At 31.2% G+C, this 25,572-nt stretch overlaps 1 protein-coding gene and 1 long non-coding RNA gene across 15 annotated transcripts in view; both read left to right on the plus strand.

Moving 5' to 3' along the window:
* LOC130450233 (disks large 1 tumor suppressor protein) overlaps positions 1-25,572 on the plus strand; it is a 1,338,131-nt gene that overhangs the window by 1,011,905 nt on the left and 300,654 nt on the right. The window lies entirely within an intron of this gene.
* On the plus strand, positions 101-10,314 carry LOC130450244 (uncharacterized). The gene is made up of 2 exons (XR_008910563.1): positions 101-375; positions 8,930-10,314. It is a non-coding gene; the product is annotated as an uncharacterized LOC130450244 (long non-coding RNA).

Genomic DNA, 25,572 nt, shown 5'->3' on the forward strand with positions numbered 1-25,572 from the left:
TTTCCATGTAAAAATAAGACACATAATTCTACCTATCGCATCCAATCCGGCTCTGTTATCTTCTGGCGGTACCTCCTCGTGACGTATTCCGATTGCCGCCATGTAGACATTTTGCCAGCGTTGCCTAGATCTATGATGCAAGTTACAAGTGGTTAAAAACAAAATTTTGACGCCTTTTAACCGGTATGTTGTTTTTTACGTGCGATGAACTACATAAACAGATGAAATATTGTGCCAACGAAAGTTCGGGCGGTTCAAAATCATTGTGTAGTGTCGGATTATGTAGTTAAAGTGCAATTTTTTAAACTAGTGCCTGTTTTTTCGTGTTTATGTGTTTATTTTTGGAGTTTATTAAACAATTGTGTATCTCAACAGGTAAATTATAACTAAATCATTATTTGTTGTACCGTTTCTATGCATCAGATACAATACAACTCTTAGAAATTAAAAATAAACTGTTAATCTCTAACATAACCTCAAAATCCAAACAAGAATCTTCAATGTACATATTAAAAGTTATTCCAAGCTATTAATTCTTGTAACTAACAACCAGAAAATAGTTTTATTTTGAACAAAATTTAAATGTGCTTCCGTACTCGAAGTATAAACTTATTGTAAACATTTTGTATAGCTATTGGATCCCATGCATAAAAAACGGTCCATAACAGTACCATTGCCGCTGGTATTTTGTTGTAACCTCGAAAAGTAAAGTCAAAGGTTAATGCCCATAATATTTAAGCTAACAAATTATTCTGTGTAAAATGTTTAATAATATATTATGTACGTGGTTTTTCAATAACATTTGCAATGTTATAAGTAAAACTATTTTTAAATATATGTTGTCCCATTTAAGTATTGCAACATAACATTGTTTTGATACCGAGTAAACTTAAAAGTGAAGTAAAATTTTGACAGGTATACTGCATTTGTATAGTGATAACAACTTATCGTAATTGGCTATTTATGTGTGACGAATGTATTTGTTTATGATTACATAAATTTAGGTCATTTTTTTATCAGTTGCAATGAAGATTACAAAGCATAGTCTATATATTATTTCATATGAACAAATATAGAGAGATTTATCATGATAATTGATATATACAGGATGTCACATGCTGCCTGCCGTATCCTTATAATAGGGTTAGTAAAAATTTTATACATATCCTTCAAAATATATATTTTCGTGAATTGTATAGGTTTTAAATGACACTGGTTTTACATTTACATTGTATTTTACCGTATATCGTTGATTAACAATTTTAATAGAAAATATTTTTCTGGAACAAAATGTGAAAGTCTCTCATAATGTTTCCGATGAAAGTTAATTTTATAGGGATATAATTAATATTTCAACATCTTTTTAACAACACTCGCGACTGTTACGATGTCCAATTAAAAGGTGGGGCTCTACTTGTACTAGCTATTCATACTCCTTCACCTGTGGTATTTGTTTGGCGTGACACCAAATTTTCTCATACGACCCCTCGGTTTTGTGTTATAAGCATTTAAAGTTTCGAAATCAGAATTTGTATTTAAGTATATTTTCTAAATTGTACATTCGAATCCATGTAGTGTGTTTGACGGAATAACTAATTCAAAACTACTATTTGAAGGCCAGGGGCGGCTCGACCAATGGTTAATAATCTGTAACTTTTACAGGGATAGCCTTTACAATCTAAAGGTTACAAAAATGAATTTTTCAATCGATTTTTTAACAAAAAGATACCCTTTGTTCAACTCGATAAATTTTATGGTTAAGGAGATTTTTATATCGTTGGTCATGCCAAGAAAACCTCTTGATATAAAGAGACATATAATCATAAATTTCAATTATTTATTGAAAATACCTACAGAAGGAATTAAATCACAAGCAAAAATTTCTATTTGAATTTTATACTGTCGAATATCGGTTACTTACATAAGGAAAAAATTGAAATTTAGAAAAATTTAGTTCATTAGCATCAAATTATCAAATAAAAACAAAAAAAACTTTAATAAATGTTCGAAGTGGGCACCTTGTACTTCTACACACTAGTCTATGAAAGATATTTCTTTGAACTTGGAAGAGCATTCCAAGATTCTCCCTTATAGCGTCGCAATGGAAATAAATTTTATCGATAATTTCGTTCCTGTTTATTGGTGTTGCAAACACCTGAAGTATTTAGGATATCCCCAAAAAATCCACAAAAAATTGAATCCATTGTATTTAATTCAGGGGAGCGTGGTGGTCATGCAAATGAACCTCCCGATCAATCCATCTATTAGAAAAGATGATTTTTTACATCATTTAGCAAGTGGATAGGGGTTACATCGTGCATGAACCACATGTCTCTGCGATTTTTCAGAGGAATATCACATAACATGGGTGGGAAAATATTTTCGAGAGATTCTAAGTGTCGCTGACCATTACCCACCATTCCTGCCCACACATTAACAAAATCGATGTTGATTCTTTGTTTGAATTGTAACGTGATGATTTCTCTACCCATAAATATATATGGGGATTAATAAAAACGTATCGTGCTTATCTAGAAACCAACAAGAGTAGGCCAGCCTTTCTGGATAATCCTCTACTTCCATGGCATGCACTTTCTGGGTGTAAAAGGGGTGAAAAAATTGCTCCTGGAGAATCCTAAGAGTAGTTGTCGTTGATACGTTAAATTGTAGTGGTATTTTGTGCATGCTAGTTGTGGGATCAGCACCAACTGCATCTAATGCATTTTGCTCTAAAGCTCGTGTTCGTATAATTCGTTTGTTGACCTTCGTCACCTCTTTTTGGCAGGACACCTTCTATAATATATATTTTTATAAAAAATAATGGAAACTAGTTTGCTTAATTTATGTAAGGTGCGATCAACCCTAACAAAAGTTCTACAGTCGTGTATAATTCTGCCCGGAAAGCGTTCAGTATACAACCTTCTGGCTTCTGACGAATTACCAGAAACCCAACCAATCTTTAGATTGTACAGGTTGTCCCTATAAAAGTAAGGGATTGTTAACCATTGGGAATGAGTCGCCCTAGGCTTTAAGATAATAGTTTAGAATTATTTATTTCGTCTAACATACTACAAAAACAAAAACATACGTAATCATCCATAAGAATTCATAATCTTCGAATGTATATTTAAAAGATATACTTAAATATAAGGTATGATTTCTTAAATTTGAAGTCTTATAACTCAGAAACCAGGGGTCGTATGAGAAATTTTTTCCTATGCCATAACTTTATTTTCCAGTTATCTACTCACTCACGAATTTTTTGCATCAAGTCTCAAAACAGGGGTTAAGTCAGTGTTTCTGTTCATTTTTAGTGAATCACGTATTTCTATAAAAATAATGTTTAACGCTTTGCCTTTTATCAACATATTTTTCTCTTTGCTCCAAATTTCGGACACATTCTCCTCCTTGTGGGTTTCGTTTCGTGATAATCCGTTATTACTGTATTATCGATCAGTTTTCTGTTAAATACTTATTCACGTAAGGATTAATTTTATCAAGGGTGTTATGTGTTGTTTCCGATTAATCGAGTTTACAATTCCGTAATCACTTATCTAGAGATAATCGACAATAATTCTATTTAAAGTTCCACTGATAAAATTTCCTAGTCGAAAACGTTTCACTTATTTCTTTATCCTGAAACGGAAATACTGGTATAAAGAAAATAATGAGATTTCAAAAGGAGTATTAGAAATATATTAGAAAAAGGTCCTGCATGATATATAGTCTTTAGTTATCTCTTGGGACATTCTATTTCGATTCGTCCTTTAATATATGTCTCTAGAACATGTGAATAACTGCTATTACATACAACGTTGCTAGTACTTATAGTGTACTAGATATAATCTAATTAAAGTACAACTATTACTTGCTCAAACTTTATGGCAATTAGAGAGAGATGGGTTTTATTGCCATTAGAAAACTTTACAATTTGATCGAAAAAGCATCAGAACTTTATATTAGATAATATAAAAATATGTAATAACAATTTGACTTGAAATAGTAATTATAATATATACAGTGTGTCTACTGTCCATATGAAATACTTTTTTATTAGTGGTTTTATGAAAAAAAGTTATTCTTGATAAAAAGTTCTGCACGGTCTAAAAGTTAAAATGCAACCATAAGATATCAATTTTTTAAAGCAGTATACGAGGGTTGTCAAAAAATTTGAATTAAAATTATATTCAAATAAGCAATTACAGTCATTTATTACGAAAATTGAGGTTTTGTGATTATTTACTAATAATTCCTTATTATTTATTCTGGCGGGATAACATTTAACGTTACAATAAAAATGGGAAATTTACTAAATCGTGAAGAAAAAATTGAACTTGTGTTAATTGTTGGAGACAATTACAAAACACATAGAGTGGCCGCAAATATTTTTAATAATAGAAACATTAGGCATTCAAGAGTTAGAAAAATTTTAAATAAATTTAAGGCTAGTGCAAATATAGAAAATAAATTTAAAAATAAACGCCGAAAACGGGTTGCGAATGAAGACACTCAATTTGAAGTGATGCTTTCTGTCGTAGAAGACCGAAAAATGTCATTAAAAAGGGGCTCTGCAATCCAAACTACTTCACTAAGTAATGATACAGTGGCAAATATTTTTAAAAGTAATAAATATCGATTACGATATTATATTTGAATTTTTTACAAGATTTTCCGATGAGGCAACATTTTCTTCAAACGGAACCGTCTCATCACAAAATCGTCACTGATGGTATAACAGTTATCCAAACTTTGTAATAAAAACTCGGAACCAATATTCTTTTAAAACGAAAGTATGGTGTGGTGTGTACAAAAATAAATTAGTTGGACCTTTTTATTACGACATTCCTTAAATGCCGCACAATACTTACTAACTACTAATTATTAGAAAATCAAGTCAGTGATTCTTTGCACGCCCTTCCGTTGCAAGAACGTATGACAATTTGGTTTCAACAAAACGGTGCTTCTATTCATAGTACATTAAACGTTAGAGTTCTTCGAGAATATATATTCAATGGGAAACTTAAACAGCAGGTTTATTAGCGAGGACCATTTGATGTTGTAGACCATTATTATTTATTAGTATTATTTCTGAAGAATGCCAAAAAATTACTCCAAATATGATGCGGAAAGTAATACAAGAGTTTGACAAAAGAACAATTAAACGTTTACAAAGAAAAGATGGATATGTCTAAGCTGTAGGACGTTGAATTAAAATTTTATTATGTTTGTTTCTGTTTAATAAATATCTTTTGTATGGATTTTTAAATTTCTACAATAAATAATTATTATACATACTTTTAATTCAAAACAACTTTACTTCATAAAATTTTTCTAAATTGCGAAAAATAAATAAAGATACTTTAACTTTACTCTTGCACAAAATTCAAATTAGTTGACAAACCTCGTATACCACTCCAAAAAATTGATATCTGATGGCTGCATTTTAACTTTTGGACCATGCAGAACTTTTTATCAAGAATAACTTTTTTTCATAAAACCACTAATAAAAAAGTTTTTCCATATGGTTCCAACTTAAGTAGACACACTGTATAATATCTTACTTTACACTAAATCGAATTATGTCATTCTCTTGAATCTATGGTAAATTGAGTTTGATAAACTTCCGGTGATAAATCAAATTTCGTTAAATTTTTTTCAACAAAAATTTTCATTTGTTGAATATCTTTCACATTTATTATTATACTTTCGTTACAATCATATTTTTTTGTTAAAGTGAAGTGAATCTCAACCATTTTCAATTATGTATATCTAAGTAGTTTCTTTTTTATATTAAGATACGAGTGTAATACGTTGAGTACGAATCATTCTCGGGAACGTCCTTAAATGTATGCTAAAAGGGTTTTGCCTTTCAAATGGTAATTTGAATCCTCATTTTATTGTAGGAAGTCTAAAACAGTTTTGTTTGTTATTCTCTAGTTAGGTAAAGTGCACTTGACAATCGTTTCAATGCCAAGCTCAAAATTTCCGGATAACTCTAAAATAATTGGATTTGATATTGATTTAGATAATTAATAAATTTTGTGTATATAAATGAACCGATATTAAATCATTTTATTTCTAGATAATTTCCTTAATTTACACTTAATTATTAATCTTAATGAAGTACTTATCCACTATTAGTGTGATTAAGATCTAGATTTACGAGTATTTATATTTATTTTTTTAATCTAATAATGAGTGGAAATTACCAAAAATATTTTATTTAAGCTGAAAAACTATAACAATACGTTACTCTTAGTGTCGAGAAGAGTGAAGAGGTAATACAATAAACAAAATTAGATAACTTAACTCACTATATATATACGAGGGGGTACCCAAAAGTAATAGGAATAGCATTGCCATGGGTGGAGCTTTTGTAGTACTGATTCTGCCGCTAGGGCCTGTCTATCGCAACTCGCCGCCAGTTCAGTGCCAATGACAAAGTGAATAACGTGCCGCTGTGAAATTTTGTTTGCCCTTTCGGTAAAAACGCTGCTGAAACTGTTTTAATGTTGAAAACTGCTTACAATGATGATGCTATGAGGAAAACTCAAGTGTATGAGTGGTTTTTTCGATTTAAAAATGGTGACATGTCCATTGATGACAAATCTCGCTCTGGACGTCCATCAATTGCCCGAATCGATGAAAATGTTGAAAGAATTCGAGAGCTTGTGCGCACAAACCGTCGATAGACAATTGATCAACTGTCTGAAGTCAGTGGAATATCTTGGAGTTCGGTTCAGAAAACAAGTGGATGGTTCTTCCACCTTGACAACGCACCTGCACACTCAGCCATCACTGTTAGCCAATTTTTTGTTAAAAATAACATGGTTCCGCTGCCCCACTCACCTTATTCGCCTGATCTGGCTCCGTGCGACTTTTTCTTGTTTCCACGAATGAAAAAGGGCATGAAAGGATGGCGATTTGAAAACATTGAAGACATCAAGAGAATAACGAGACAGGATCTGGCAGCCATCTCTTAAGATGAGTTCAAACAGTATTTCGAACAGTAGAAGCACCGCTGGGACAAATCTATTACTTTTAATCGAGAGTATCTTGGAGGGGATAAGGTTGTTTTGTAAATATATAGCATTTAAAAAATAATTCCGGTTATTTTTGGGTACCCCTTCGTACATCAACAAAACAATATATACAAAATATATACAATGATATCTGATATCTCAGCGTAACAGAAGGATACCGATATATATTGGTTTTTCCTAAAAAGTGTATCAGGTATATCGGAGAGGAATCATTTGATTGTATGCTATCAAGACATTAAGAAGGAATTTCCTGGGTCAGGTATCGGTCCGTCAGGGGTGGAAGGATTAGTGTTTTGTCGAGAAAGTTTTTCGCGGTTTCAAGTATTTTTAAATGCAAGAGCACATGGCGTATTGAAATAATATAAGTAAAAAGTAATTTGAAAGACGAGTAATAATTATTTATAACAGCAGGTATGAAAGTAGCGTTTACTAGTCGAGAACGATTGCGCATTATAATTTATTTCAGAAATGTATATAGTAATAAAACCTCATTAGGTATGCGAAGGGATCACAGAGTGTCCTAACGAATATTTAAGCCACTTATATAGTTTGGCATTGATTTCATTTTTTCTTTTTATCAAGTTCAGGTAGTACCACCCGGGTTGGGGTCAATATATGGGTTTAGCCTATTGTTATCCATTCATAAATACTGAAAATAGTGTGTCGGTAGGATACTCGTAAAAAGGAAAGAATTTTATTTTAACAGAATGAAACTAATAGAAGGTTAAACGGTACCTGTTGAACAAAAAACGTAACTGTATCATCTACTACCTAAGTAATCCCTACACAATATTTCGATATTGACACTGCAGGCCAGAAAACATACTTTTCCTAATTCTCTTACGCATTTACTTGAAATTTTAATATTACAAACAATACTACTTCAATTCCCCATTTTATTGCTCCATGCCTCTCTGAAATAGACTACAGCGATAGCGATGGGTGGCTATAAAGTTCGAGATATAATTGACTTGAATGAAATTTCAACGGGAATAAATAGTCTAGTGTATAGATTATATAATAAATTTTTTAGATTTTTCAATTTACTTCCAACTTCCTACTTACAAGTAATTTTTTTAATCGACGTACTCGCTTTTGAGGCGGTAGTTGGATAGCTATTTCTAGGAATCTAGGAATTTTTTTAGTAAATTTCCTCTTTAGAAAATCATAATAATAAAATTATGGGATAATTAATTTATAAGATAACTAGCCAATTAATCAGGACCCACGGATTCATATCTCGACTAGTCAAGAATGATTGCGCATTAGAGATAGCGAGGAGTGGGAATAAAGTTTGAGACTTAATTGCCTTAATTCCAACGGGCGTAAATGCTATAAAGTGTATAGAGTATATCATAATTTTTTTAGATTTCTCAATTTACTTCAAGTAATTTTTTTAATCGACGTACTCGCTTTTGAGGCGGTAGGCGAATGGCTATTTCTAGGAATCGAAACTGTCTAGTAAATTTCGAGTCGAGAATGATTGCGGTTTGGAGACATTATTCACCAAATTTAGCACCATTGTGCTTTGCAGTCGCCTTCAGCGTATGCCCGCGTAACGTCTGCACGGACGATCGGCCCTCGTATACTGATGTTAGAACATTAAATTTTCCCCATGACATAGAAATTAATGTATGTTTGTTAATTGCAAATGTATAAATCAAACTATCTAGCAAACTGTTAGTTTTATTTGATAACCACATCCAGTTTTCTCCTAATTTTTCCGAAATCTTTTTTTATCTTTATTCCGAGAAATATATATGTAGCCAAAACTTTTTGCTATCGTTGACAAAAACATAAATATTTTTTCCCATTTGTTAGCTTTACTATCGAGGTTACATCGTGTTTTATACAAACGCCTGGAATTATTTTTTTTTTATTTACAGAGTTTTAAAAAAAATCTTGTAGTGTTCCGGTTCGTGTAGTGTAATTTATCGATATTTTATTATGAATTGTGATGTAAGTGTTTTAATCTCGGTGTAATATCCGTTTGTTTGTTTAAAACGTTTAGTGAAAATGACTACGCGCGGAAGAAAGAAAAGTAAACAAGAAAAAGATGGATTTATGAAAAAGGTCTCGTCTCTTTTTAATCTGGACGTGGTAAGTAATTTCACATACTATTTTAGGCTCACTTACTAATATGCAATTGCATTTTAAAGCACTAGATGTTAGTTATAAAGCGTGTTCCGAGACTTGATGCAAAAAATTGGGGAGTGAATAGTTGATTAACCGACCCCAAAACGTAAACATCGGTTGCGTTATTGGAGCGTTTGTAGACAAGCTAAAGAACCGTGTCACATATCAATGAAAACGATGGCTAAATTGATTTGGGCTCCCTAATTGCTTCAGCCACAATTTTCTACGTATCTGGTTTTCAGCGTCTTTTGTCTTTTCTCAGACGTCAAGAGAAAGTTCGCTGGATATAAATTTTATGTCGATTAAAAGACGTTATCCTCGAGACTGAGACGCTAAAGACAAATTATACTAAAAAAATTGTACCTAATAATCTCTAATATAGTTATATCGCCTTCGAATATTGAATAATGAAATCAGATTCAACAAAAAAATATTATAATAGACCACTTTTTAGCCCACCTGTTAGTCACGTTTTTTATATAATAAGTTTTTTATACAGTACAGTACAGTACAGTAGTTTATACAGAGTGTTCCGGGACTTGGGCAAAAAATTCGGGAGAGACTAGATGACGTGAAAATAATGCTGTGACATAAAAAAAATTCTCATTCGTTATAGGTTTTTAAACTTGCGAAATCAGAACTTATGTTTAAGTAAATTTTCTAAATGATTAGTAAACATATTTAATTCAATAAAATTTATGGTTCAGGAGATATGTAGATTTTTAGATCGTTGTACATGCCAAGAAAACCGTTCGCCATAAAGAAACATTGTGAAGAAAATTATCATAAATTGTAATTATTTACAGAAAATACTTACAGAAGGTATTAAAACAAAATCAAACATTTCTAATTGAACTGCGTACTATCGAACATCGTGTTACTTGAATACATTTAATATTTATATAGAGATACATTTTTTTGCATTGTCGAATCATATTTAAAGGGAAGTAGCCAATATGTTAAATTGGGTAACACATGTAGCACAAAGTTACATAATAATTACGGAGTACCACAAGGTTCAGTCCTTGGACCGCTGTTTTAATTTTTGTATATTTTTAACTTACAATTTGCTAACCTTAAAGGACAGTACCACACATTTGTAGATGATACATTATTAGTGAAAATGAAAAAGAAATGGAAGAGAAGATCAGTTAGTAAATTGGAAAATGCATATAAATACAGGGTGGCGCAATAGAACGTGCATATCGCATCTTTTTTTTTTTCGCGATATAAACGGTGGATGGGTGGGAGTAGCCATCAGTAACTTCGATGGAAAGTGTCTCGCTTTTTGTGTTCGCACGTTTTACGAGAACGGTCGTTCATACGTTTTGACAAGGCGACTGTTTCGTTCAGAATATAGATTGAGACACATTAATGAAGCTCCAAGTGCAAATTTAATTAAAATATGGGTTAAGCGTTTTTAAGAGACCGGTTCCACGTTTAAACCACCAGCAAAAGGTCGTTCAAGAATATCTAGGATCACAGACAATATTGATAAAGTGAAGGAGTCAGTACGAGAGAATTCGCAGGTGTGTATTCGGAAGTGATCGGCGGCTTTAAACTTGTCGCGACAGCGAATTTTGAAGTTGGATCTTAAACTGCATCCTTATAAGCTCCAGTTAACACAGGAATTAAAAGATACCGACTTTGGAGCAAGGCTGGAATTTGCTGAAGAAATGCTTAGTCGACTTTCCACTTTTGACAACATCCTTTTTTCATATGAGGCTCATTCTCATTTAAATAGGTTCGTAAACCGACAAAATTGTCGTTATTGGACCTAAAAAAAACCAAAAATGAAACATCAAAAACCACTACATAGTCCGAAAGTAGCAGTATGGGCAGCAATCTCAAAGCAAAGGTATTATTGGCCCTTTCTTCTTTGAATATTCATGAGGATGAAACATCACCGTTAACACCGACCGCTATGTTGCGATATTTGGTTCCAGAACTTGCGAGATCAAGAATAGCGAATACGAGAACTTGGTTCCAACAAGACTGAGCGACCTGTCACACATCAAATTACTCTATTGTGGCTGTGAGACAGATGTTTCCTGCAAGACTAATTTCCAAAAGTGGTGATATCCCTTGGCCCCCACGTATTCCTAGCTTGACGCCTCTTGATTTTTTTTTTGTGGAGACACCTTAAACATAAAGTCTACATGAACAATCCGAGCGACATCAGTCAAACATCGAAATACCTGCCTCCACAAGCCGACAGATGTCGTAAATTGTTTGTTCTTGCTAATCCTATTCTTACAAAGTGATTAACCGTAAACGATTTCTTTTCTTCCAGATTTTCCATACTTGAAACTAATTTTCTAACAGTAATGTTTACACTTGGGATATTTGAAAACTGCCATATTACGAGAAACATTTAATAACATCCTCAACTCTCTACAAGTGTCCCAACACTCTTATAATATTCATATAATATACTGGGTGAAAATAAAATTATAAAAAATTTTCCATTTATCCATATTCTTTCCATTCTAACCCTTCTTGATTAATTATATAGACACTAATAGAAATGCAAATATTTGCAATCCCTATAAACTCGAAATCCAGTTAATACTTCATGGCTGCTTCTACGGTTTCTACAATTTCATATATTATACAGGCAGAAAATTACTTTTTTACTGTACTTAATCCCTTTGTTCCCTTTTTGGTTTTATTCAACAGTTGTTCCCTTACTTGACACTCTATATTTGCCCATACTCGTCCTGTTCCTATAACCTTAAATACACTACAAAGGTAGAGCACCCTTTTTTACCCTACATAATCCCATTCCTCTCATATCTCTTTTCATGTAAATGAGCGCTTTTGGTGGGCCTACCAACCACAGAGGAGTGGTTTTACTTTCCCTTGTTCATTCATTTAGTATTAATCACAGCTACTATATTATTAAAAAAAAATTGTATATACACACACCTTATTTTCTGCTATATAAAAGAAATAAGCCTAAATTTACGTTAAACTCTAATTTTAACTTATTAATTGCTATTATTATCATTCTCTTATCAAAGGAGAGGAAAGTAAAATTTGAGGAGGCCACACGAAACAGTCCCACCTGATATTTGGCTAGAAATCTGCAATATCTCAACCACCTCTACTTCCCAACAACTTATTACATTCTTCTCTAAATAGATAAGTCTTAGGTAGACTTGCCAAAGTAGAGGCGACCAGATTATTTGTAGGACCTGTAACCCTCTGTCGGTACAGCTACAGGACAATAGAGATCATACTGTAAAAGGATATTGATAGAAGAAAAATCAGTTAGTATTATAATTAACAATTGTGAAAACATGCAAAAATACTGACTATCCCATGAAATTATTGTTTTTAAAGCTTCTTATAATCTACAAAATGGGAGAAGAAACCAGCCGATGCCGTAGGTTTCCAATTGAAATTAAAAGATTGAATATCACCTTAAACCATGAAAACAGATTTAGTTAATTCACCAATTGTTGATTCCTGAAAGACATTGCTGGATACCTCCTCAGGGCAGTAAAAATAGAGACCACACCTCTCAGGACCGGAATAAGTATGCCGAAATTGTCGCCAATCTTGAATGAATTTGTTTATAAAAAAATCGAAAATGACACTAAACAAGACCTTATAACATTTATTACGAAATAATAGTGAGATTTTTAAGAATTTCAGGAAATATTATAGAACGTGGCGTTTACAGGGTGTGCGAGAGAGTAAACATTACTAATACATAAATTATAGGGTGAGTTTTATGTATGAATTAATTCAATTATCTCTGAAACAGTTTTTATAAATTTTTGTGCCCGAGGGTCTTATGAAACGGCCGATATTATGGTGGTACATTGTTGTCAGATCTTTCTTTTTTTCCGGAAAACTAATGAACTTTGTTATTTCAAACGGACCACCCTATATATTTTTCGCTTTTCGAAATTCTTTGAAAAATGCTAAAATATTTATCCAAATCATGGTGCAGAAAATCTACAACAACTGAAGACAAATCTTTAAATGCTTGTGTCATGTTAGAAGTAGATCCACATTTGTGCGAATTTTAGAAACTTTGGAATACATTTTGCAACATCCCTGACCGCTCAATTCTTCTTATCTCTATGGTGATCCTATATTTTAATTCCTGTTTATTGGTAGGTTTTGTTTTATAAACGATGTTTTTTAAGTGACCCCACAGGAAATAGTTTAAAGGATTCATGTCGGGTGATCGCGGGAGTCATTCGATAAAACCATGTCTCCCAATTCAACTTCTGGGAAATACATTATTTACATTACATTTACATACTTACTTGGATTTGGAAATATGCGAGCCAACTTAGGCATAATACTAATTTCCAATAAATATAAATACTCCGGACCATTTAAGTTACCCTCAATGAAAAAGGAATATTGGGATGGGTGTGGCATTTTACGAAGATTGTTACGTGACCAGCATCTAGAATTATGCGGATTTAAGTTTCCATTAATACAAAAAGTGGTCTCATCGCAAAACATAACATTAAAAAATTGGATCGTTTTGATTTTAACATTTTTCCATCATTAGGTCTGCAAATTCTTCGCGTCTATCAAAATCGTCATCTGACAACTCTTGAACTAACGTTACTTCGTCTGGATGAAAATTATCATTACGGATGTTTGCGAAATATCAAGTTCCCTGGATATTTGTCTAGTACTCCCGTGTGGATCGACTTCTAACAGGGCGTCCTTATTTGGTTTCGTTAAACTTTTTTCCTAATTTACTGACAGTAGATCTTGTTATGGGATTTCGGTTAGGATATAAATTATTATTAGACGTTTCTTGTTGACTTCTATGCCATATCCTAATATCAAAATATCAATTCGTTCTTATTCAGATAAACGATCCATTGTGACTTCCAATAAACTTCAACAATAAAAATTTATTGAAACATTAAATTTGTTATTGTAGCAGTCATAGCCACCAAAATTTATTATTTTAACTTCGGCGGAGATAACGCAAATGTAGCTATAACTCCGAAATAATGCATTTAAGTATAGGGAACATTAGATGAAAAAAAATAAGGTTTCTTAAGGATTTCGCAAGGCAAATAATATATAGGGTGATCCATTTAAAATAACCCTTGTACACAAATATTTAGAAAAATCGTACAAGCCGTTTCCGAGACAATTGAGGCGTTCCATACATAAAATTCACTCTGTATATTGAGGGAAATTAAGAATTTTATTTAAGAAAAACTAACGTTACAGCCCTCGTAAGTAGAAGATTCAATCATTTATGACCAAATTTTGCGCGGAATGACAACAAATCAAATTAATATCCAAAATAATTTTCCTGAAACTTCCCATTCTGCGACGCCAAGGATTATCATAGAGAATTCCCGTAAACTACAAAATTAACATTGACGCACATTATACAGTTAAATTTGATGCACGTAGAAGTGATTATAATAGAGTGAATATGCGGGCCTATTAAACATGTGGTTACGTTATGAAACGTTAGGAAGTTGAAAATCGCATCTTCCTTCGCGCACGTGGAAGTTTATCTTTATTGGTATTCGAGTCTCCTCAAATTTATTTTCTAAATCATTGGAAACATGTTAAAACTAATTAAATTTGGAAAAACTATTATTATTTACTGGGCACTCGGATGCATGGTGAAATATGATAAGATGCTAGAAGTTCTGAAAAAGTGACCTATAGGTCAATAAAGATATAAGCATTATTGCTAATCTGTACAGGGCAGTCAGGTCAAGTAATTCCGCAAAATTACAAGGGAACGAAAGAAGCTGATGGAGCAATGAACGATGATAGTCCATATCCACTTGGTTCTTATGTAAGTTATTCTTATAGGCCAGGGAATACTTGTCGGATGGAAGCAATAAAAATGGTCAAGAATAGCGTGCAAAATTTCTGAATTGATCCTAGACTATAATTGTGCGTAAAGAAAGTCAAATTAGAAAGAAAAAAATATGAAAATTTTTTAATCAAATCTTGTGCATTGAGTAAAATCAAAAAAACGGAAATGATTCAATTTTTTCCTAATCCATTCGTGTTCTTCTTATTTGCAGCTTTTATTTATGTGATTAATGAAAATAAAATCACACTTCGAATTCCACACAGTTCTCACGGTAAAGTAGAGAGGAAAGTTTGTGTCTTGTTGGGCAGATGGCGATGGGTGGATTAAGAGGAGAAAATTGGATTTTCACGAAAAACGTTGCTCAAATTCGAAAACTGATGGGATTTTCGGAATCTCCATGGGAAAAAACATGTAACTACGTGCCATTTTTTCAAATTTTAAAAGGTTAATCCCTTTGTTATAAAAATGCCAAAAAACATCTTTTGTCTTCGATTTCGCTGGGTTTAAAAATTCGAGTAAACTTTTGAATAACTTTTATCAAATTAAACAGTGGAAAATTCAGGTACCATCTCGCGTTGGTAAGTGTAAGCTGTTTACATAAGTCAGACATCTTAATACTTAGAAAATAGATGAATAATTCATATAGATGAAAATGGTAAATCATTCAATTATACAATTCTATTAATACTAATGTAACTCTTAATAATTTGAATTTATTTTTGCTTTTTAGAGATAAAAAAATATTCACAAGAATATGTATCGTTTAAAATTAAATCCTCTCATCCACTAACTTAAATTTTATACCTTTCTTCGTTGAATACTAAGTGAAAGCAGCGAAAAAAATTATTCACAAGAATATGTATCCCTTAAAATTAAATCCTTTCATCCACTAACCTTAATTCTATACCTTTGTTCCTTGAATACTAAGTGAAAGCAGCACCATTCAATCAAATGGAACAATAAATTGAGTCAGGAGGTCAATTCTAATCAATTTTCATCTGTTTAAGTCGACACAAAGAAAAATACGTGATGTAAATTTCAAATTTAAGCTCTTTTCTTTAGAGCAAAAAAAGGGTCATAACCGTATCGTATATTTTCAACTAAATAAAAAAATTGCTTTCGTTTTCTTTATAAATATATACATCGCTTTACATCACAAATTATTTTCATCTTCTTTACGTTTAGGTACTGGCTATTTAAAAGGTTTCAATTTTATATTGACACACACACACAGTTATGATACAGTCTGTTAATCAATTTAAAGCTTTCTAAAACACTATTTTTTTGTTTTGTTTTGTGATGCTTAAATAAACAAAGATGATGGTTTTCCCATGCGAAAACACGCGACGTTTAATTGCCAATGCGCGAAACAGGGAAACTCCAAGTTGATTCAGTAAACTTCCAACGACTGGCCTTGCGATTTATTTATGGTCATCGCTATGGCCAGACGTACCGGAAATTGTAAACGTTTAAAATCGAATGTTAAATCCGTTGGTGTCATCGTATACGCGGGATCAAAACATCCTCTCCTTTGTATTTTTCCTTTATGATTATTCGCAATTCTGAAATAGCAATACGACTAATTTCTTGATCTGTCTCTCTCTGTTCATCAGTGCGGTTAGTACGTGAGGTAGCTCTCCGTACATTTGTTTGATTGCAACGATCTGGGCCTGGTCGTCTTGTCCTAGGAATCGTAAATTGTAATTAATCAAAGTGAGAAAAGATATCGCGCACTTACCACTAAAGTGTCATTATCGCAAGGATCACCGAAGTAAAGAATGTTCCTTTGTCTGAGGTATCGATCGACAACTGTCAAATATTACAGCTGGGTTCAGAAATTTAATTTGTGACCAAACATCAAGGAAAAACGAAATTGTTGTTTTCATTTAATTCCGAACATTTTCATATTTAATCACCTTTTAAACCTTCTCTTTCACAAATAATTCAGGACCAAAATTAGCCAATAAAAAATTGGTAATGATAAGGTCTTTTGTACAAATCTAGAGAAAATTAAAAATCGCGAAAAAGTGAATATGACGCTGATGTATTTTGTTATATACAAACTTAAGATCTGAAGAAATCGTTTACGGTTAATCAATTTGTCAAATGTCAAAAGCCAGACAAATAATTTACGATATCTGATGGCGTGTTGAAATAGGTTTTTCGATTGAAAGAAAGTAAGGATCAGACAGAAAAGCAATAAAATAACAGAGAATCTTCGATTGAAGCGCATCACAGAAAACTGGGTGTCAGTTTGCAAAAACTGGACAGAAAATAAAAAAAAACAGAAAATACGTAAGCAACATTCTAGGAATAGAATGAAGTTCAAAAATCAAGAGAATCGGCACCCAAAGTTTCTGAGAAGCCACAAATGGAGCAAAAATCAAAACTTACTTACGATACTTTCTCGTGGTAAAACCGCAAAAATATATGAAAAAGAGTGTATTAGATATAGATTGATGCAGTTTATGAAGAAAAAGCATCCTGATGGAAATTTTGTGTTTTGACCCTATAAGACAATTGCTCATTATGCAAAAGACGTTGTTTTTTGCAGATTCAAATACTCCGTTTATTAAGAAGTCTAAGAATGTTTTTAATATACCTAGACCTTATATTCTGAAGCAACTACACATTTAGAATTAAAAAAGAGAATTCAAAGCAAACCCTAGATTAATTATTTCATAATTTGACATTTAAAAACAAAAATTAGTAATACAAGTGTAGTAACCATTGTTTCATAGAGTAAAGTGCAAATAATTTAATTAAAACGAAAAGTTTGTACGGATATTTTATTCCCACACCCCTAGAACTGTCCAATTAATGATGTGAAATTTTGACGCAGAGACATAGAAGTTAATTCTGTACACACATAAAAAAAACTGTCGAGATTGTTAGAACAAGTGTGTGGCACGTTTACGATGTAATTAACTTATAGTAGTTGAATGTAATAGTAATATAGTCGTCTTAATGAATTTATTCAACAAAAGACATCAATATGAGGTCAGAAATGATTACGTAGCTGTCACAAAAAGCTGGAAGTTATATATTTTATACTGAAGAACCCTGTGTCTAGAATGTGGAATGGCTTTAATTGACAGAGATCTTCGTCTTCTATTTCATGCGCTCCCAGGTGCAGTGCTTTGGAGCTCTTTAGTGTTTCACAGTTCGAGAGAATGTGGATAGAGATTTCGTTCTCTATGCAGAAAATCTGCACACCGCATTATCTATTAGGTCTAACGTCTTCAGGTGTTTGTTGAGGCGACAATGCCCCGATAGAACTCCTGTTAGTATTCGTAGATTGTTCTTAAGCGGATACATTCTGCAGATCTAATCTGGTTAAAGTTTCCCAGAAGAGACTGTTTCTGTCTCAGCCCTTATAGATTGTCCCAATAACTGGTTTTGGTACTATCTACCTTCTTTTCTAGTGCTTTTTCCATTGCTCTGTAGCTGATACCACAGGTTCAGATCCCATGAAGGATTTATCTGCTCCCGCTTTAGCGAGCTTATCCCAAACGAGTTTGGTTCCACTTGCTTTCACAGTTTATTATTGAGGTGAATTTTTTCGATGTGACGTCCTTGAGATTTGTCCCAGGGTTGGTCATTATCCAGGCACGGGTTTTCTTTGATGATTCCGTCTCTAAAAGTGATGTTTCCCCTGTCACGCTTTCCAGAACGATGTGGAGAGGTGGGAGTTTTAGAATCACTTCTAGTGCAGCTGTTGGGCAAGATTTCATGGCCCCCGTTGCACATAAGCAATCCAGTCTTTGTACCTTTGAGAGGTTGTTTCTCGCGGTATTCAGACTAGTTCTAGTATTCTAAACCAATGCCCCTTATGTGATGATTGGTCTCACAATTGCCGTGAACATCCACTTTAGAATCTTTGAGTTGCCACCCCAATTTGGGTCTTGGATTCAGATTCGTGAAACATGTACAAAAACAATTGTATAAACATGTTTTATCCACTCAATCTTTAACTTTTTTAGTTAGTTTAGTTTTTATTCAGTTCAGTTTATGTTGTAAAAAAATTTTCGTGGTAGTAATTTGTAACTACCTACCAATACTAATTTTCTCGAATCGTCAAGTTTAAAACCCTATTTAAACTAAGCTAATATCCATTGATTTCTTGGACAGCTGTCACATCAAGAACCGAATTTTCGTGTCTATACGACAATTACATGGTACAGTCGCTTGTATATAATCTAACTTGATTTATTTATTCCACGTTTGTTGAGCTTTGGTCTGAAATTTAATCTCATATAACTTTTCTTTCAATATTGTTATCTACTTTATTCCACCTGCTCGAGTTATACTAACACGCTGCTTTCGACTTGCATTTCAATTCACTGTACACGTTTTCCTCCAAACCTAATAAATATAAAGTGAAGTAAAACCTGGACCGAACGATAAACTTCCCCATATCACGTTGAATGTATTATAGTGAAATTGAGATTTGATACAGCGGCGTATAAGTATAAAAATAAATTTAAAAAAAAAATTTTCTAATTAGTGAGTTGATATTTGTATTAAGGTTTTCACCAATTTTAAAATAAAAAAATTCATGCATTTTTAACGATAATTCTTAAAGTTACTGTAGAATCCGTATTATCCGGGCCAGCCGAGACCAAGTCGTACCCGGATTATTGATAACACGAATAATGAAACGAATTAATTTTTATTTTTTTAATTATTTATTCAGATAAAAACATTTCTCAAGCGAAAATAAGAATTTTGATACTACATACATGTAACAGAAAATAATATTTTTGATATTTATACGTAATGTATAAACGTGCATTGAGAATATGTGTATGTTATATGTACATTCGACTGAGCTAAAAAACGACTATTTTTTTAAACCATACTGGGAATATATCATTCATGATGATAAAAAAATATCGTAAAAGTTTGAGCCTTTTTTTAAGCTGTGTACATGAAATCGCTAAAAAATATAGCTAATTTTCGTTTGTTTTCGAGTTTTGTAACTTCCACACTATAATTTCCTTTTGTGTTTAGGTTTTGTACAGGGAAACGTTCAAAAAATAATTAATTTAAGTTTGTTTTCGAGTTTTGAATCTTCTACACTATAATTTTCTTTCCTTTTTTAAGCTGTGTACATGAAATCGCTCAAAAAAATAACTAATTTTCGTCTGTCTTCGAGTTTTGTAACTTCCACACTAATATTTCTTTCATTTTTTAAACTGTGTACATGAAATCGCTCAAAAATAATTAATTTAAGTTTGTTTTCGAGTTTTGAATCTTCTACACTATAATTTTCTTTCATTTTTTAAACTGTGTACATGAAATCGCTCAAAAAATAATTAATTTAAGTTTGTTCTCGAGTTTTGAATCTTCTACACTATAATTTTCTTTCCATTTTTAAGCTGTGTACATGGAATCGCTCAAAAATATAGCTAATTTTCGTTTGTTTTCGAGTTTTGTAACTTCCACACTAATATTTCTTTCAATTTTTAAACTGTCTACATGAAATCGCTCAAGAAATAATTAATTTAAGTTTGTTTTCGAGTTTTGAATCTTCTACACTATAATTTTCATTCATTTTTTAAACTGTGTACATGAAATCGCTCAAAAAATAATTAATTTAAGTTTGTTCTCGAGTTTTGAATCTTCTACACTATAATTTTCTTTCCATTTTTAAGCTGTGTACATGGAATCGCTCAAAAATATAGCTAATTTTCGTTTGTTTTCGAGTTTTGTAACTTCCACACTAATATTTCTTTCATTTTTTAAACTGTGTACATGAAATCGCTCAAAAATAATTAATTTAAGTTTGTTTTCGAGTTTTGAATCTTCTACACTATAATTTTCTTTCATTTTTTAAACTGTGTACATGAAATCGCTCAAAAAATAATTAATTTAAGTTTGTTCTCGAGTTTTGAATCTTCTACACTATAATTTTCTTTCCATTTTTAAGCTGTGTACATGGAATCGCTCAAAAATATAGCTAATTTTCGTTTGTTTTCGAGTTTTGTAACTTCCACACTAATATTTCTTTCATTTTTTAAACTGTCTACATGAAATCGCTCAAAAAATAATTAATTTAAGTTTGTTTTCGAGTTTTGAATCTTCTACACTATAATTTTCTTTCATTTTTTAAACTGTGTACATGAAATCGCTCAAAAAATAATTAATTTAAGTTTGTTCTCGAGGTTTGAATCTTCTACACTATAATTTTCTTTCCATTTTTAAGCTGTGTACATGGAATCGCTCAAAAATATAGCTAATTTTCGTTTGTTTTCGAGTTTTGTAACTTCCACACTAATATTTCTTTCATTTTTTAAACTGTCTACATGAAATCGCTCAAAAAATAATTAATTTAAGTTTGTTTTCGAGTTTTGAATCTTCTACACTATAATTTTCATTCATTTTTTAAACTGTGTACATGAAATCGCTCAAAAAATAATTAATTTAAGTTTGTTCTCGAGTTTTGAATCTTCTACACTATAATTTTCTTTCCATTTTTAAGCTGTGTACATGGAATCGCTCAAAAATATAGCTAATTTTCGTTTGTTTTCGAGTTTTGTAACTTCCACACTAATATTTCTTTCATTTTTTATACTGTGTACATGAAATCGCTCAAAAACCAATTAATTTAAGTTTGTTTTCGAGTTTTGAATCTTCTACAATATAATTTTCTTTCATTTTTTATACTGTGTACATGAAATCGCTCAAAAACCAATTAATTTAAGTTTGTTTTCGAGTTTTGAATCTTCTACACTATAATTTTCTTTCATTTTTTATACTGTGTACATGAAATCGCTCAAAAAATAATTAATTTAAGTTTGTTTTCGAGTTTTGAATCTTCTACACTATAATTTTCTTTCCTTTTTTAAGCTGTGTACATGAAATCGCTCAAAAAAATAACTAATTTTCGTCTGTCTTCGAGTTTTGTAAGTTCCACACTATAATTTCCTTTTGTGTTTAGGTTTTGTACATGGAATCGCTCAAAAAATAATTAATTTAAGTTTGTTTTCGAGTTATGACTCTTCCACACTATAATTTCCTTTTGTGTTTAGGTTTTGTGTATGGAAACGTTCAAAAAATAATTAATTTAAGTTTGTTTTCGAGTTTTGAATCTTCTACACTATAATTTTCTTTCATTTTTTAAACTGTGTACATGAAATCGCTCAAAAAAATAACTAATTTTCGTCTGTCTTCGAGTTTTGTAAGTTCCACACTATAATTTCCTTTTGTGTTTAGGTTTTGTACATGGAATCGCTCAAAAAATAATTACTTTAAGTTTGTTTTCGAGTTATGACTCTTCCACACTATAATTTCCTTTTGTGTTTAGGTTTTGTGTATGGAAACGTTCAAAAAATAATTAATTTAAGTTTGTTTTCGAGTTTTGAATCTTCTACACTATAATTTTCTTTCATTTTTTAAACTGTGTTCATGAAATCGCTCAAAAAAATAACTAATTTTCGTCTGTCTTCGAGTTTTGTAACTTCCACACTATAATTTCCTTTTATGTTTAGGTTTTGTACATGCAATAGCTCAAAAAATAATTAATTTAAGTTTGTTCTCGAGTTTTGAATCTTCTACACTATAATTTTCTTTCCATTTTTAAGCTGTGTACATGGAATCGCTCAAAAATATAGCTAATTTTCGTTTGTTTTCGAATTTTGTAACTTCCACAGTAATATTTCTTTCATTTTTTAAACTGTGTACATGAAATCGCTCAAAAAATAATTAATTTAAGTTTGTTTTCGAGTTTTGAATCTTCTACACTATAATTTTCTTTCATTTTTTAAACTGTGTACATGAAATCGCTCCAAAAATAATTAATTTAAGTTTGTTCTCGAGTTTTGAATCTTCTACACTATAATTTTCTTTCCATTTTTAAGCTGTGTACATGGAATCGCTCAAAAATATAGCTAATTTTCGTTTGTTTTCGAGTTTTGTAACTTCCACACTAATATTTCTTTCATTTTTTAAACTGTGTACATGAAATCGCTCAAAAATAATTAATTTAAGTTTGTTTTCGAGTTTTGAATCTTCTACACTATAATTTTCTTTCATTTTTTAAACTGTGTACATGAAATCGCTCAAAAAATAATTAATTTAAGTTTGTTCTCGAGTTTTGAATCTTCTACACTATAATTTTCTTTCCATTTTTAAGCTGTGTACATGGAATCGCTCAAAAATATAGCTAATTTTCGTTTGTTTTCGAGTTTTGTAACTTCCACACTAATATTGCTTTCATTTTTTAAACTGTCTACATGAAATCGCTCAAAAAATAATTAATTTAAGTTTGTTTTCGAGTTTTGTAACTTCCACACTAATATTTCTTTCATTTTTTAAACTGTCTACATGAAATCGCTCAAAAAATAATTAATTTAAGTTTGTTTTCGAGTTTTGAATCTTCTACACTATAATTTTCATTCATTTTTTAAACTGTGTACATGAAATCGCTCAAAAAATAATTAATTTAAGTTTGTTCTCGAGTTTTGAATCTTCTACACTATAATTTTCTTTCCATTTTTAAGCTGTGTACATGGAATCGCTCAAAAATATAGCTAATTTTCGTTTGTTTTCGAGTTTTGTAACTTCCACACTAATATTTCTTTCATTTTTTATACTGTGTACATGAAATCGCTCAAAAACCAATTAATTTAAGTTTGTTTTCGAGTTTTGAATCTTCTACACTATAATTTTCTTTCATTTTTTATACTGTGTACATGAAATCGCTCAAAAACCAATTAATTTAAGTTTGTTTTCGAGTTTTGAATCTTCTACACTATAATTTTCTTTCATTTTTTATACTGTGTACATGAAATCGCTCAAAAAATAATTAATTTAAGTTTGTTTTCGAGTTTTGAATCTTCTACACTATAATTTTCTTTCCTTTTTTAAGCTGTGTACATGAAATCGCTCAAAAAAATAACTAATTTTCGTCTGTCTTCGAGTTTTGTAAGTTCCACACTATAATTTCCTTTTGTGTTTAGGTTTTGTACATGGAATCGCTCAAAAAATAATTAATTTAAGTTTGTTTTCGAGTTATGACTCTTCCACACTATAATTTCCTTTTGTGTTTAGGTTTTGTGTATGGAAACGTTCAAAAAATAATTAATTTAAGTTTGTTTTCGAGTTTTGAATCTTCTACACTATAATTTTCTTTCATTTTTTAAACTGTGTACATGAAATCGCTCAAAAAAATAACTAATTTTCGTCTGTCTTCGAGTTTTGTAAGTTCCACACTATAATTTCCTTTTGTGTTTAGGTTTTGTACATGGAATCGCTCAAAAAATAATTAATTTAAGTTTGTTTTCGAGTTATGACTCTTCCACACTATAATTTCCTTTTGTGTTTAGGTTTTGTGTATGGAAACGTTCAAAAAATAATTAATTTAAGTTTGTTTTCGAGTTTTGAATCTTCTACACTATAATTTTCTTTCATTTTTTAAACTGTGTACATGAAATCGCTCAAAAAAATAACTAATTTTCGTCTGTCTTCGAGTTTTGTAACTTCCACACTATAATTTCCTTTTATGTTTAGGTTTTGTACATGCAATAGCTCAAAAAATAATTAATTTAAGTTTGTTCTCGAGTTTTGAATCTTCTACACTATAATTTTCTTTCCATTTTTAAGCTGTGTACATGGAATCGCTCAAAAATATAGCTAATTTTCGTTTGTTTTCGAGTTTTGTAACTTCCACACTAATATTTTCTTTCATTTTTTAAACTGTGTACATGAAATCGCTCAAAAAATAATTAATTTAAGTTTGTTTTCGAGTTTTGAATCTTCTACACTATAATTTTCTTTCATTTTTTAAACTGTGTACATGAAATCGCTCAAAAAATAATTAATTTAAGTTTGTTTTCGAGTTTTGTAACTTCCACACTAATATTTTCTTTCATTTTTTAAACTGTGTACATGAAATCGCTCAAAAAATAATTAATTTAAGTTTGTTTTCGAGTTTTGAATCTTCTACACTATAATTTTCTTTCATTTTTTATACTGTGTACATGAAATCGCTCAAAAACCAATTAATTTAAGTTTGTTTTCGAGTTTTGAATCTTCTACACTATAATTTTCTTTCATTTTTTATACTGTGTACATGAAATCGCTCAAAAAATAATTAATTTATGTTTGTTTTCGAGTTTTGAATCTTCTACACTATAATTTTCTTTCCTTTTTTAAGCTGTGTACATGAAATCGCTCAAAAAAATAACTAATTTTCGTCTGTCTTCGAGTTTTGTAAGTTCCACACTATAATTTCCTTTTGTGTTTAGGTTTTGTACATGGAATCGCTCAAAAAATAATTAATTTAAGTTTGTTTTCGAGTTATGACTCTTCCACACTATAATTTCCTTTTGTGTTTAGGTTTTGTGTATGGAAACGTTCAAAAAATAATTAATTTAAGTTTGTTTTCGAGTTTTGAACCTTCTACACTATAATTTTCTTTCATTTTTTAAACTGTGTACATGAAATCGCTCAAAAAAATAACTAATTTTCGTCTGTCTTCGAGTTTTGTAAGTTCCACACTATAATTTCCTTTTGTGTTTAGGTTTTGTGTATGGAAACGTTCAAAAAATAATTAATTTA

This window comes from Diorhabda sublineata, chromosome 11 (genome assembly GCF_026230105.1).
Source record: "Diorhabda sublineata isolate icDioSubl1.1 chromosome 11, icDioSubl1.1, whole genome shotgun sequence".
Lineage (NCBI taxonomy): Eukaryota > Metazoa > Arthropoda > Insecta > Coleoptera > Chrysomelidae > Diorhabda > Diorhabda sublineata.